Raw genomic sequence first — 15,777 nt, 5'->3', positions numbered from 1 at the left:
TGATGTCCCAACTCTGACACTGAAAAGGTCTGAGCAATGAAGACAAGTTTGCTAAATGCCTTCTTAACCACCCTGTCCATGCGTGATTCAAATTTCAAGGCATTATGCACCTTTAGGCCTTTAGATGCATAACGGAGCGTTAAATGTAAGGCCATCAGTAGTTGTTACGTGGAATAAAGAATAAATCAGAAAATATTGAGGGCATGTGAAAAAGGCAATGCATTAATCATGGGTAACTTTAGTCTTCAAATGGATGAAGAAAATCAAATTGGCAGAAATAGTCATCAGGAAGAATTCATAGAATGCATTCAGGACTGTTTCTTGAAATAAAATGTTGTGGATCTAACCAGTGACCAAACTATTTTTGGATCTAGCAATGTGTATTGAAGCAGGTTTAAAAAAATGATCTCAGAGTAAATGATCCCCAGGAGAACAGTGGCTAGACAGTGGTTGGATTCATCATTCAATTTGAACATGACTAACATGGGTCAGAAACAACTGTGCTAAGCATAAACATATGGGAGCAAGAGTAAAGTTCACAGGAGTTGACAGGGAAAGATGTTTACCAGAAAAAGCAATTGGTGGACAATTGCTGGCATTTTTAAAAAGTTCATGACACACAGTAGATATATATCCCAGTGGGAAAGAAGATTCCAGGAAGTAGATAAATGTATAATGGTTGATCAGAGAAATTAATGGCAGGATCAAATTGAAAGCAAAGAAAATGTACATTATGACGATTTTAGTAGTCAACCAGAGGATTAGAAAATGCAAAAATCAACACAAAATTAAAAAGGAGACAATAAACTATCAGTGAAAACTAGCAAGTAGCATAAAAATCAACAGTAAGAGCTTCTGAAAAAGTATGAAAAGGAAGAGAGCAGCATTGGCTAGGAAAATAATAATGGGGAACGAAGAAATGCCAGAAGAGCAGAATAAATACTTTACAGAGTTTGAGACTCCAGAGGATTGGAAAATGCTAATGTAACACCCTTATTCAAAAAGGAAAGAAGACAAAAACAGATATCTGTAGACCAGGTAGAGTAGTGTCTGTTGTTGGGGAAATATTAGAGTCTATTATAAAGAATGTAACAGCAGAGCATTTAGAAATGCATGATATGATTAAATAAAGTCAGGCTTCAGGAAGAGGAAATATGTCTGACAAACTTATTACAGTTCTTTGAAAAGGTAACAGGCAGGATAGATAAAAAGAGAACAAGTAGATGGTTGATATTTAGATTTTCACAAGGCATTTGATAAGGTACTGTGCATAAGGGCATTTAAGAAGAAAAGAGCCCAGGTTGTTGAGGGGAATACATTGGCATGGATAGAGGATTTACCAACTAATAGAAGACACAGAATTGGAATAAAGAGGATCCTTTCGGGTTTGCAAACTGCTATTGGGTGGAGTAGCACAGGGAGCAGCATGGTGTCACACCTACCTATAATGATTTGGCTGAGGAAGGTGAGCATACTGTAGTGGGCTATAGATACTGTAGATACTATACTATCTATTGTGGAAATAAGTGGGAATGCAAGCGGTAATGGGGGCTCAAGGAGTTTACAGAGGGATATAGTGGGCAAAATCTTAGCAGATGGAATATAATGTGGGAAAGTCTGAGGTTATGCACTTTGGCTGGAAGAATACAAGAGCTAGACATTATTTAAATGAGGAAGCAGCAGCACAGATGGATTTGGCAACCCTTGTGCAAAATTAATTACAAAATACTCGAATCCATCTTTTATTTGCAAGAAGCTCACAGCCTGCCAGGTTTCCAGCTCCTCTTAGGTGCCTGCTATCTGAGCATGGGACTCCAAAACACAGGCAGCACCAGGCAGTCTTCTGGATTTACCCCACCTCAGGAGAGATGTGATTGATTCAAGCAAAATCTGTGTCGTTTCAACGAATAAAACCGCCGTTTTATGAAAGCTCTTCCTCACATTTATATTTGTTTTTATCAGACCATGTGGCTCTCTATTCCATCCCCTCAAAATTCTTTGTAGCTTTCCTCACATCATTGCTAAGGACTAATATTGATAGAACCTGCAACAAAGCATCTTAACACTCTGCCACCAAATCTCTGCAAGAATAATACTGATCACTAGACACATAGACACCTTGAGCAGTGAGAATTATTTGACAAGTTCCTATCCTGTAGTGTTGACCTGTACACCATACCAACCAGTTATAATATTAAGGGTTAAAGACACTATAATACTTGTAGAATCATAGAGTCATACCGCATGCAAACAGACCCTTCGTCCCAACTGTGCTTATCCCACATTCTTCCAAACCTTTACTATCCATGTACTTAAGGGTGAACAGACAGCTGTCGTGGTGCATATAGGCACCAGTGATATTGGTAAAAAATGGGATGAGATCCTACAAACAGAATTTAGGGAGTTAGGGGCCAAGTTAAAAAGTAGGACCTCAAAGGTAGCAATCTTAGGATCGCTACCAGGGCCACGTGCTAGTCAGAGTAGAAGTGAAAGAGTAGGCAGGATAAATCAGTGGCTTGAGAGACAGTGCAGGAGGGAGGGATTCAGATTTTTAGGACACTGGGACCGGTTCTGGAAAAGATGGGACTGTTACAAATCAGATGGTCTACACCTGGGCAGGACTGGAGCCAATGGCCTTGGGGCTGCTTTGGCTAATGCTGTTGGGGAGGGTTTAAACTAATGTGGCAGGGGGATGGGAATCAAATGAGGAGGTTAGTGGACAGTAAGGAGGTAGTAACTAAAGCCTGTAAAGAACTCAATAATGAAGTCAGTGTGACTAAGGGGAAGAGTAGGCAGAGAGCAGATGGTGAACACAAAGGGACAGGTGGTCTGAGGTGCATTTGTTTTAATGCAAGTAGTGTAGTAGATAAGGCAGATGAACTTAGGGCTTGGATTCGTACCTGGGAGTATGATGTTATTGCAATTACTGAGACTTGGTTGAGGGAAGGGCAGGATTGGCAACTAAATATCCCAGGATGTAGATGCTTCAGGCAGGGAAGAGATGGAGGTAAAAGGGGTGGAGGAGTTACATTACGAGTCACAGAGGATATCACAGATGTGCTGAAGGAGGGCACTTTGGAGAACTCGAGCAGTGAGGAAGGGTGGGTAGCAATGTTGGGGCTGTACTACAGGCCTTCCAACAGGGAGCGTGAGATAAAGGCACAAATATGCAGGCAGATTATGGAAAGATCTTGGAGCAACAGGGTGGTGGTGATGGGAGATTTTAACTTTCCAAACATTGACTGGGATTCACTCAGTGTTAGGGGTTTAGATGGAACATAATTTGTAAGGAGCATCCAGGAGGGTTTTCTAGAGCAGTATGTAAATAGTCCAACTTGGAAAGGTGCCATACTGGACCTGGTGTTGGGGAATGAGCCTGGCCAGGTGGTTGAAGTTTCAGTAGGGGATTACGTTGGGAATAGAGATCACAATTCCATAAGTTTTAGAGTACTGATGGACAAAGGCGAGAGTGGTCCTATGGGAGGAGTGCTGAACTGGGGGAAGGCCAACTATCCCAAAATTCGGCAGGAGCTGGGGAATATGGATTGGGAGCAGCTGTTTGAGGGTAAATCCACACTTGATATGTGGGAGGCTTTTAAAAAGATAATGGGAACTGCAGATGCTGGAGAATCCGAGATAACAAAGTGTGGAGCTGGATGAACACAGCAGGCCAAGCAGCATCAGAGGAGCGCAACTAAGATGCTGCTTGGCTTGCTGTGTTCATCCAGCTCCACACTTTGTTATCTTGGCTTTTAAAGAGAGGTTGTTTAGAGTGCAAGACAGGCAATGAGGGATAGAAAGGACAAGATTAGCGAACCAGGGATGACAGGGAAATTGTGACACTAGCAAAGAGGAAAAAGGAAACATGCATAAGGTCTAGGCAACTGAAAACAGACAAACTTTGGAAGAATATCAGGAAAGTAGGATCAATCTGAAACAAGGAATTAAGAGGGATAAAAGGAGTCATGAAATATCTTTAGCAAACAAGGTTAAGGAAAATCCCAAAGCATGTTATTCATACATAAGGAGCAAGAGAGTAACCAGAGAAAGGGTTGGCCCACTCAAGGACAAAGGAGGGAAGTTATGCGAGGAGCCAGAGAAAATGAGTGAGATTCTTAATGAGTACTTAGCGTTGGTATTCACTGAGGAGAGGGACATGACAGATGTTGAGGTTAGGGATAGATGTTTGATTACTCGAGGTCAAGTTGGCAGTAGGAGTGGGGATGTGTTGGGTATTCTAAAAGGCATTAGGTTGGACAAGTCCCCAGGCCCGGATGGGATTTATCCCAGGTTCTGAGGGAAGCAAGAGCGGAAATAGTTGGGTCCTTAACAGATATCTTTGCAGCATTCTTGATCACGGGTAAGGTCCCGGAGGACTGGAGAATTGCTAATGTTGCCCCCCTTGTTTAAGAAAGGTAGCAAGAATAATCCAGGTCATTATAGACCGGTGAGCTTGACATCAGTGGTGGGGAAGCGGCTGGAGAAGATACTGAGAGATAGGAATTATTTACATTTGGAAGAAAATGCGCTTATCAGTGACAGGCAGCATGGTTTTGTGTCAGGAAGGTCATGTCTTACCAACTTGATAGAATCCTTTGAGGAAGTGACAAAGTTGATTGATGAGGGAAGAGCTGTAGATATTCTATACATGGACTTCAGTAAGGCATTGATAAGGTTCCGCATGGCAGGCTGATGGAGAAAGTGAAGTCACATGGGGTCCAGAGTGTACTAGCTCGATGAATAGAGAACTGGCTAGGCAATAGGAGACAGAGAGTAGTAGTGGAAGGGAGTTTCTCAAAACGAAGAACTGTGACCATTGGTGTTCCACAGGGATCCATGCTGGGACCACGGTTGTTTGTGATATACATAAATGATTTGGAGGAAGGTATAGGTGATCTGATCAGCAAGTTTGCAGATGACACTAAGATTGGTGGAGTAGCAGATAGTGAAGGGGAGTGTCGGAGAATGCAGCAGAATATAGATAGATTGGAGAGTTGGGCGGAGAAATGGCAGATGGTGTTCAATCCAGGCCAATGCGAGGTGATACATTTTGGAAAATCCAATTCAAGAGCAAACAATACAGTAAATGGAAAAGCCCTGGGGAAAATTGATGCACAGAGAGAGCTGGGTGTTCAGGTCCATTGTACCTAGAAGGTGGTAACGTAGGTCAATAGAGTGGTCAAGAAGGCGTACGGCACGCTTTCCTTCATCAGACAGGGTATTGAGTACAAGAGTTGGCAGGTCATGTTACAGTTGTATAGGACTTTGGTTCGACCACATTAGGAATACTGTGTACAGTTCTGGTCGCCACATTACCAAAAGGATGTGGATGCTTTGGAGAGGGTGCAGAGGAGGTTCACCAGGATGTTGCCTGGTATGGAGGGTGCTAGTTATGAAGAGAGGTTGAGTAGATTAGGATTATTTTCATTAGAAAGACAGAGGTTGATGGCGGACCTGATTGAGGTCTACAAAATCATGAGAGGTGTGGAGAGGGTGGATAACACGAAGCTTTTTCCCAGAGTGGGGGACTCAATTACTAGGGGTCATGAGTTCAAAGTGAGAGGAGGAAAGTTTAAGGGAGATATGTGTGGAAAGTTCTTTACGCAGAGGGTGGTGGGTGCCTGGAACGCGTTGCCAGCGGAGGTGGTAGAGGCGGGCACAATAGTGTCATTTATGATATATCTGGACAGGTACATGATAGGGCAGGGAGCAGAGGGATATGGATCCTTGGAAAATAGTCGATAGGTTTAGGTAGAAGATCTGGATCGGCGCAGGCTTGGAGGGGCCAAACGGCCTGTTCCTGTGCTGTAATTTTCGTTGTTCTTTGTTCTTATCTAAACATCTTGTAAACATTGGAAATGCGCCTGCATCAACTACTTCATCAGGAAGGAATTTCCACACGCGAACTGCCCTCTGTATGAAAAATTTGCCTCTTTTGTCTTTTTTAAAACTTTCTCCTCTCACCTTAAAAGTGTGCCCCCTCGTCTTGAAATCCCCCACCCTTGGGAAAAGACATTTGCCATTCACCTTAAACATACCCCTGCTGAAGAGTTTATAAACCTCGTAAGGGTCACATCTCAACCTCCTACACTCCAATGTGAAAAGTCCCAGCCTCTCTAGCCTCTCGTTATAACTCCAGCCATCCATTCGCGACAATACCCTGGTAAATCTTTTCTGAACTCTCTCCGATTGAATATCTTCCCTATAACAGGGAGACCAGAGCTGCTCACAGTACTCCAGAAAAGACCTCACCAACATTCTGTACAACCTCAACATGATTTCCAAGCTCCTGTACTCAATGTTCTGAGTGAAGAAGGCGAGCGTGTTAAGCACCTTGTTAAATACCCTTCGACCTGGGTCACAAATTTCAAGGAATTACGTTCTTTCGGTGTTTTGCCTTGAGGATCAGGGCAGGTTTCTCTATAGCCCTGTGGAATTCTGTGGCAGACCATGCATGATTGATGAGTGGTGCATACCTGTCTCCTTTTTCACTGATAGATTAATTTTCTTAAGCACTTGCAGTATTTTGCTTTGTCAAGCACGTTGTGAGAATGGGATTTGAATGAAATAAGGGAAGGTAATGCAGGCAGTGCAGAGGTAATGTCCATCCAGTTATTATTCAACTGTGAGAATTCCCCTGCAACTCCCCCTCCTTCTGGTTTCAAGACTCCAAACGTGAGGAATATGAGTTGGATCCTCATGCTGAATCCATTTGTATTTGTAACGTAAGGGTCAGCAACAAGATCAGACTGAAGGAAGCAACTGAAAACTGTTTTTTTGCTGCATAGTATGAGATCACTGGCCAACATTTGTCTGTGGATTACCTAGCAGGACAACAGATGAAGAAAGAATTGCATAGCCTTTTAAAACTCACAATTCTCATGTGTTAAACCCCGCTCAGAATTAATTATGTGCTTGAATTCTGGGTATCACTGAAGTTTTTGCCTTTATTTTCGGTGTCTGGTCACATTCAGAGTTATATCATTCTAAAGAAAGGGTGCATAAAAGATATACAGCACAGTAACAGAGGTGATATCTCAAATGGACTAAGATTGGATTGATAGGAATCCCCCTATCGTCGTATTCATTCTCCCTTGAGATGTGGCAGAGCCCATCCCTAATTGCCCTTGAGTTGCTTGTTAGGTGCTTTCAGTGGCCAATAAAAGGGTCAACTATATTGCTGTTGGTTTGGAGTCACATGCAGGCCAGACCAAGTAAGGATGGCAGAATTCCTTCCCCAATGGAAATAAATGGGCCAGATTTCATTTACGTCAATTGATGATAGGTTCATGATACCATTGCTGAGAGTAGATTTTTCTGCCAGATTTATCAAAGGAATTGAAACCATGTCCTCAGGGCAGTAACCAGGGCCTTTAGATTACCAGGCCAGTAACTTTGCTGTTACACTACTCCAACCTCAAATCATGGGACCTGTGAGCGATGATAATATGACAGCATAGACTAAGTTAAAAAATGGAAAGCAAAGAGTGTAGAAACGAATAGGACATCGGCTGAGTTGATTAGGGCAGGAAAGAATTAGTGTTGGACCTTTGCCTCACTCTCTTGTGGGATATGGGTTTTGCTTGAAGGTGCCCTAAGTGCCCTTGAGAAGGTGGTGTCAGTTGTTTCTTGAACCACTGCAGTCTGTGTGCTCTATGTTTACCTGCAATGCCGCCAGGGAGAGAACGCCAGGATTTTGACCCAGCAACACTCAAGAAATGAGACACACATAAGACGGAAGATGCCAGACCTGATGAGCTTTTCCAGCAGCTTTGATTTAGTTCCTGATTTACAGCATCCACAGTTCTTTTGGTTTTTATTCTGAAGAAACAGTGATATATTTCCAAATCAGTGTAGTAAGCAGATGAGACATGGGAACTGCAGATGCTGGAGAATCCGAGATAACAAAGTGTAGAGCTGGATGAACACAGAGAGCAAGCAGCATCTTAGGAGCACAAAAGCTGATGTTTTGGGCCTTGACCCTTCATCAGAAGGGTCCAGCCCCGAAACGTCAGCTTTTATGCTCCTAAGATGCTGCTTCGCCTGCTGTGTTCATTCAGCTCTACACTTTGTTATCTGGTAAGTAGATGGTGGTGTTCCCATGTATCTGCTGATCTTGTCCTTTGGCTGGAAGTGGTTATGGGTTTGGAAGGTGCTGTCTAAGGATCTTTAGAGAATATCCGCAATGTATCTTGTAGATAGTGCATAATGCAGCTTCTGAGTGTTGGTCGTGGAAGGAATGGGTGTGTGTTGACATGGTGCAGGCTGCTTTGTCCCGGATGGTGTCAAGCTTCTGGAAGTGTTGTTGTTGTTTCACTCATCAAGGCATGTGGGGAGTATTCTACCCCACTCCTGACTTATGCCTTGTAGATGGTGGGCAGTCATCCTTAGAGGCCTGACATATGTGGCTACAATCCATGTAAATGACTAATTGAAAGGGGCCAAATACAACATCTCAATATTTGTTGACCATACAAAACTGATGAAAAACTTGGCTGTGAAGTGAGGCAAAGATGTTGATAAAGATAGTTGAATGGGTGGGCAGGACTATAGCAGATGACGTGCAATGGTTGCTTATGAATGTATCGAGTTTAGTGGGAGAAATGTAAAAACAGAATATTGTTGACTGAATGAGAGATAAGTAAATGTGGTTCCTTAAGAGGGACTTGGTTATTGTGTGCTCAAATCTCAGAAATTTAACAGGCTTTATTGCAAACAATTGACATGGCAAAATGTATGTTGGCTTTCATTGCTGAGGGAATTAGTATGAGTGAGGAAGCCCAACTACAATGATTTAATATCATTGATATCTGAGGGTGTGGAAACAAGCCCTTTGGCCCAGCAAGCCCACACTGGCACTCAGAACATCCCACCCAAACCCATTCCCCTATGACCCACCTAATCTGCACATCTCTGGATACTATGGGCAATTTAGCATGGCCAATCCACCCAGCATGTACATCTTTGGACTGTGGGAGGAAACCATAGCACCTGGATGAAACCCATCAAGAAATGGAGAAAATGCACAAACACAGACAGTTACCCAAGGCTGGAATTGAACCTGGGTCCCTGCTGCTGTGATGCAGCATGGCTAACCACTGAGACATCGTGCTGCCCCATTATAAGAGACTTTGGGTAAGCAACATACTGTGAACAGTTTTAAATCACTTCACCAAACAGAGGATATAGTTGTCTTTGAGGGTTTGTGTTGAAGGTTCTCTCAATTGTTTACTGGGTTGAGAGGTCATTGCGTAAGAAGAGATGTGCTTAGAGAATAAGATGATCTCATTGAAACATGTCTGACGTGTCAGGAATTTGACAAGGTAGATGCTGAGAGGCTTCAGAGCCCACAAGTCTACAGCATGGAACTCATCTGTTGTCTCCCCCAGGGACTGTCCACCAGCTATTATGCCCAAGTCCAGGTCAAAATTCTGGAACGCCCTCCCTACGCCACATGGTCTGCAGCGGTTTCAGAAAGCAGCTCGCCACTGCCATCTCAAGGGGCAATTAGGGATGTGTAACAGACGCTGGCCCAGTCAGTGACACTGACAACTGATCCCTGAGGTCAGGGACTCCACCATTGAGGACAGAGAAATCTCTTCACTCAGAACCTCAGAGGGGAGATGATGGCCTAGTGGTATTGTTGCTGGACTGTTAACCCAGCAGACCCAGATAATGGTCTGGGGACTGGGGTTCAAATCCTGCCAGGTGGTGGAATTTGAATTTGACAAACATCTGAAATTAAGAATCTAATGATGACCCATTGCCCAGTGTTGGAAAAACCCACCTGGTTCACTAATGACCTTTTCGGAAACACCATCCTTACCTGGTCTGGGCCTACATATGACTCTAGACCTACAGCAATGTGGTTGACTCTGAACTGCCCTCTGGGTAATTCAGGATGGGCAATAAATGCTGCCAAGTCAGTGACACCCTCATCCCATAAAGGAGGAAAAAAAGTCTTAGAAACTCTATCAAGCAGCTGTGGTGTGTGTAATCACTGAGCATCGCAACTGCGATCAGTAGATCCTCACTTTCTAAGGAAGATAGGGGTTATGGAGCTAAAGCAGTAAACCAGGGTTCAGGTAGAAGTTTGGCTGTGATCTAATCACAGGCAGAGTATGTTCAAGGGACTGTGTATATGCTTCCATTGTTTCTTACCCTCACATGGTTTTCTGCAATTTATTCCATCATCTAATAAAATCGTGTTTGAAAATCTTCATTGAATCTCCTCTTAGCTGAGGCACTGGATATATTCTCCTATACTTCATAATTGTCAGCATTCTCATTCATCTCTCCTGAGTAGTCTCTGCTTCAATGAATAAATCCTTTCGTACTTTGGGACACAGTCCATTCAATGAATGCAAGTTAATGCTATTGTTCATTAAGCCTCTTACTGTTACTAATTACACAGAATTACAAGCCAAAGCTGCAGCAATAGGATTGTCACAGTTCGTAAGAACCACCCTCTGTGTGGAAAAAGTTGCCCATTAGGTCTCTTTTAAATCTTTCTCTTCTCACCTTAAAAATACACCCCCAAGCTTAGAACTCACCCATCCTATGGAAAAGACTTTTGCTATTCAACTTATCTACAGCCCTCATGGTTTTATAAACCTCTATAAGACCACTTCTCAAAAATGTGAAATATGTCCCAGCCTCTCCTTATAACACAAACCTTTCAGTCCTGGCAACATCCTAGTAGGTATTTTCTGAACCCTCTCCAATTTAATAGTATCCTTCCTATTTCAGGTTGACCAGAATTGTACACAGTACTACAAAAGTGTCCTCACCAATGTCCTGTACAGAATCCACATTATGTCCCAGCTCCCATACTCAATGGCCCAAGCAATGAAGGCAAGCATGCTAAATGCCTTCTTAATCACCTGTATTCTTGTGACACAACGTTCAGACAACTATGTGCATGAACCTCTAGGTCACTCTGCTTGACAACACAACTCAGGGCCCTACCATTAACCGTATGATTTTTGCCCTTGTTTGTTTTACCAAAATGCAATGCCTCACTCTTATCCAAATCAAACTCCATCTGCCACTCCTCAGCCCACTGGCCCAATTGTCCAAGATCCCTTTGTGCTCTGAGATAACCTTTCTCACTGTCTGCTATATCACCGATGTTTGCAAATTTATGAACCATGTCTCCTAAATTCTCATCCAGATTGTTTATATGAATGACAAACAAGAGAGGATTCAACATCAATCCCTATGAAACACCACTGGTCACAGACTTCCAGTCTGAAAAACAACCCTCCACCACCACCCTCTGTCTCCTACCATCAGTTTTGTATCAACGTCAGTGCTGTGCTGTCAGGCAGAGCAATAGGAATATACAAAAGGTGATATCTCAGATCAGACACTGAATTGTGGGTGTAAGGCTTTGTTCAGAATCTGTCTCAGAATTTTAACCTGGAATAAGGATGGTTTTATTACAAACGCTGGAATTTGTAAGATGTCACACTAACTGACTGTGACTATAATTTGTGTGTTTTTTGGAGCAAAATAGAATAAACATTGACTTTATAAGCACTTTACACACCATCTAACACGCTTGGTCACCTGCAGAGACTTCCCGTCGGGCACCCCACTCGCACCAGGTATATCCTCTTCCGATCTCTCTGCCTATAAGCTCTGTGCCTGTGTGCTTTGCTCTCTCACTGCACCAGACGAAGGAGCAGCACGCTGAATGCTTTTGATTTCAGATAAACCTGTTGGGCTCCCGACCCGAAACTTCAACTTTCTTGCTCGTCCGCTGCTGCCTGGCCTGCTGTGTTCATCCAGCTCCACACTGCATTATCTCTGACATCAGCATCGGCAGCTCTTACTATCTCGGACTATGAACTGGTGTTGTGTGAACATCCGATTTGTCAATCCCAGTCCAATATCGGCACCTCCCCATCTGTTTAAGACCCTTATCTATAGCCATGGAGACAGGGAAGGTTCACGAGGCTGATTGTGGTTTGGAAGGACTGTCTCATGAAGATTGTTGTGTGGATTGGGGAAGTGGCCTTTGGGGTTTAGAAGAGTGAGAGGTGACCTTGACCTTGTTGAAATGTACAAAATTCTTACAGGACTTGACAGGTTAGATGCAAAAATGTTGTTTTTCCTTGTAGGAGAGTCCAGGACAAAAAGATATACCCTCAAAATAAGAAGTCATATAACTCAGAGATGAGAAGGAATTTCTTCTTTCAGAGGATAGTGAATCTGTGGAATTCCTCACCACAGAAGACTATAGATGCCGGGTCTTTAAGTATATTCAAGGTTGAAATGGGTTTTTAATCAGTTAGCGAGGGAATCATGGATTATGGGGAAATGGCAGGGAAGTATCAGTGAGGATGATCAGGTCAGCCGTGATCTCAATGCATGGCAGGGCAGACTTGTGGGGCTTAATGACCTGGCCTTACATTTTATAACCTTAATACTGGCCACAACAGAATGCAGCATGGGCGGTTTTACAACGGTACACACATGTTTAAGACATACTCACTCTTTGCATTAGATGCTGATGGTCTTTCAAAATGGTGACCACACACACCTTCAAAGGTCACTTTATACAGTTACAGAATGGTGGGTTTTAAGGAGGGTCAAAGAGATGTGGGGAGAGTTGCGGAGAACATCTCAGAACTTGGGACAACTGAAGGCACAGCTCTGAGTTTGGGGAGTGACTGACATCGGGCAGGTTTGGCAGGTCAGAGTCAGAGCAGTGTGGGTCAGCTGATAGTCTGTGGGACAGGAGAAGGTGACAGAGATAGGGATCTGAGAAGAAGGGAGGAGAATTCAAAAATGCAACAGATTTAAGATTCATCCACCATTTAACAATGGCAAAACATGCAAGAAAGCCCAGGGAGAAAATGAAGTGATCATGAAAGAGCCCTCAGGAAAGATCGACAGTTCTGAAGAAGGGCTTGAAACGTTAATTCTGTTTCTCGCTCCACAGAGGCTGCTGGACCTGCTGAGCTTTTCCAGCAATTTCTGTTCTTGTCCCAGGAAAGATCCAATCTCCATATTCTGTGCTGGGGGCTGAACTTAATGCTGCATCGTCATTTGAGAAAGATCAGTCAAGTTATTTCAGAAAAGATTAATCTCTCACGCCCTTGAGCCTCAGAGAGATGAGAAAGCTAACAAGAGAGCCAAGTGGTGGCAATTTTTAATCGCTTTCATCAGGGGTGACAAGTGTAGACAATAACTATTCCTGCGCTGAAAACACTGATAAATTCATGGTAGCAATAAATCAGGTCAATATTTACTTTGATAGCTATGTAGACATCGGTTCAGCAATGAGCTGACAAGTTATTGACTTTACACTGCATAAATGTTGCATAAATAACCTCTCAACAGATAAACATCAAGAACTTGCTCAATATCTAAACTGGACATGCAGAAGGCTGAAACTGCACAGCAAGTCCATCAGAGGCTTAGCAAGGGACTGCTAAATGTTCACAATGCAGATTCTTAATCATTACTAATCTCATTGCATCAGAACATCCTCACTGTATATTACTTTAGCAATGAATGATTTGATTTCTCAATGTCAATTTATATCAGCCTGCCAGTTATGTACTTGGGTTAATCAGCACCTACTTTTGCCTGGGTGGAAATGTCAGATCGAGTATAATGCACCGCGGATATGGCTTCAAGCACTGGAATTTAAATGTAATTAATTAACATATCTTGAATTAAAAATTACTTTCGGCGATTGTGATAACGAAATGACCATTGATTGATGTAAATTGTTGTAGACCGGGATAAAGAGAAGAGTCTAGGCCCGAAACGTCAGCTTTTGTGCTCCTGAGATGCTGCTTGACCTGCTCTGCTCATCCAGCTTCACACTTTGTTAACTTGGTGGTTCTATTTCACATCTGAAAGACAACACATTCAGTTATATTGTACTGGGACAATCAAAGTCAAAGTTGTTGAATGAGATGTGAACCTTTGATCTTTTGCCTTAGCAACAATAATAACTTCTTACCTTTGCCATAGAAAATTCCAAGGCACTTTACAGGAACATTACAAAACAGAATAGACTATGTAAGAGCTATATAAGGTGATATTAGGTCAGGTGACCAAAAAGTTTGTTGAAGATTTAAGTCTTGAAGAGGCAAGGAGAGAGTTGGAGATGTTTAGGGATGGGATTCCAGAGCCTGGGGTCTAGTCAGCTGAAGTTAATCCATCAATGATGGGCAATTCAGATTGGAAATAGAACATAGAACATAGAACATAGGACATTACAGCACAGTACAGGCCCTTCGGCCCGCGATGTTGTGCCGACCTGTCATACCGATCTCAAGCCCATCTAAATGTTCCAGAAACAAGAATTAGAGGAGTGCAGTTATCACAGAGGCTAATGGGACAGACCTTACATCGAGAGGGAGGAATGAGGCCAAGGAGGGATTCAAAAGCAAGGGTCAGAATTTTAAACTCAAGAAGTTGTTTGACTGGGAGCCAGTTTGCACAGAAATGATTGTGGAAGGCGATGCATATTAAGACAAAGCAGGCAGGGAGGCTAGAGAAAGACAAACTAGCCAGTGTAGGAGTCTTCGGAATCGATCTCGGTCCCTCACTAGATTTCCAATGTGGAGAGCGACTGAGGGTGAGGAGTGTAGTGAGAGCCGAGCTTGTGATTCTACACATAGCTTAGCTGCTCAGATCGGGGTGAACAGAGTGGAAGGTGAACAGTGGTGGGAAATTTGATAATTTGGGGAACAGATGTGTATATCTAAGACTGATTCCAGGACGGTGCGATGCCAAGTCAATCATATTACAGACCGGTGCAGGGCATTCTTTTGGGAACAGGTGATCATGATCAACATTGGCACCAGACACATTGGTAGAAGGAGGGCAATTTAGAGAGGTGAGCTAGAGACCGGAAAGCAGGACCTCTACGGCAGTCATAGGAAAAGGTGTTTGGCCATTTAAGACTGAGGCCATAAAACCATAGGAGCAGAAGCAGGCCATTCGGCCTACTGTGTCTGCTCTGCCATTCAACAAGATCATTTCTAATCTGATAATCCCTCCCGCCACTTGCCTGTCTTGTCACTATAACTGCCATCTGCAATCCGACCCCACCACCAAAGACATATTTCCATCCCCATCCTTATAGAACATAAAACATAGAACATAGAACAGTACAGCACAGAACAGGCCCTTCAGCCCACAATGTTGTGCCGACCATTGATCCTCATGTATGCACCCTCAAATTTCTGTGACCATATACATGTCCAGCAGTCTCTGTAAAGACCCCAATGACCTTGCTTCCACAACTGCTGCTGGCAACGCATTCCATGCTCTCACAACTCTCTGCGTAAAGAACCTGCCTCTGACATCCCCTCTATACTTTCCACCAACCAGCTTAAAACTATGACCCCTCGTGCTAGCCATTTCTGCCCTGGGAAATAGTCTCTGGCTATCAACTCTATCTATGCCTCTCATTATCTTGTATACCTCAATTAGGTCCCCTCTCCTCCTCCTTTTCTCCAATGAAAAGAGACCGAGCTCAGTCAACCTCTCTTCATAAGATAAGCCCTCCAGTCCAGGCAGCATCCTGGTAAACCTCCTCTGAACCCTCTCCAAAGCATCCACATCTTTCCTATAATAGGGCGCCCAGAACTGGACGCAGTATTCCAAGTGCGGTCTAACCAAAGTTTTATAGAGCTGCAACAAGATCTCACGACTCTTAAACTCAATCCCCCTGTTAATGAAAGCCAAAACACCATATGCTTTCTTAACAACCCTGTCCACTTGGGTGGCCATTTTAAGGGATCTATG

Source organism: Stegostoma tigrinum, chromosome 3 (genome assembly GCF_030684315.1).
Source record: "Stegostoma tigrinum isolate sSteTig4 chromosome 3, sSteTig4.hap1, whole genome shotgun sequence".
Lineage (NCBI taxonomy): Eukaryota > Metazoa > Chordata > Chondrichthyes > Orectolobiformes > Stegostomatidae > Stegostoma > Stegostoma tigrinum.
This window is presented reverse-complemented; position numbering follows the sequence as displayed.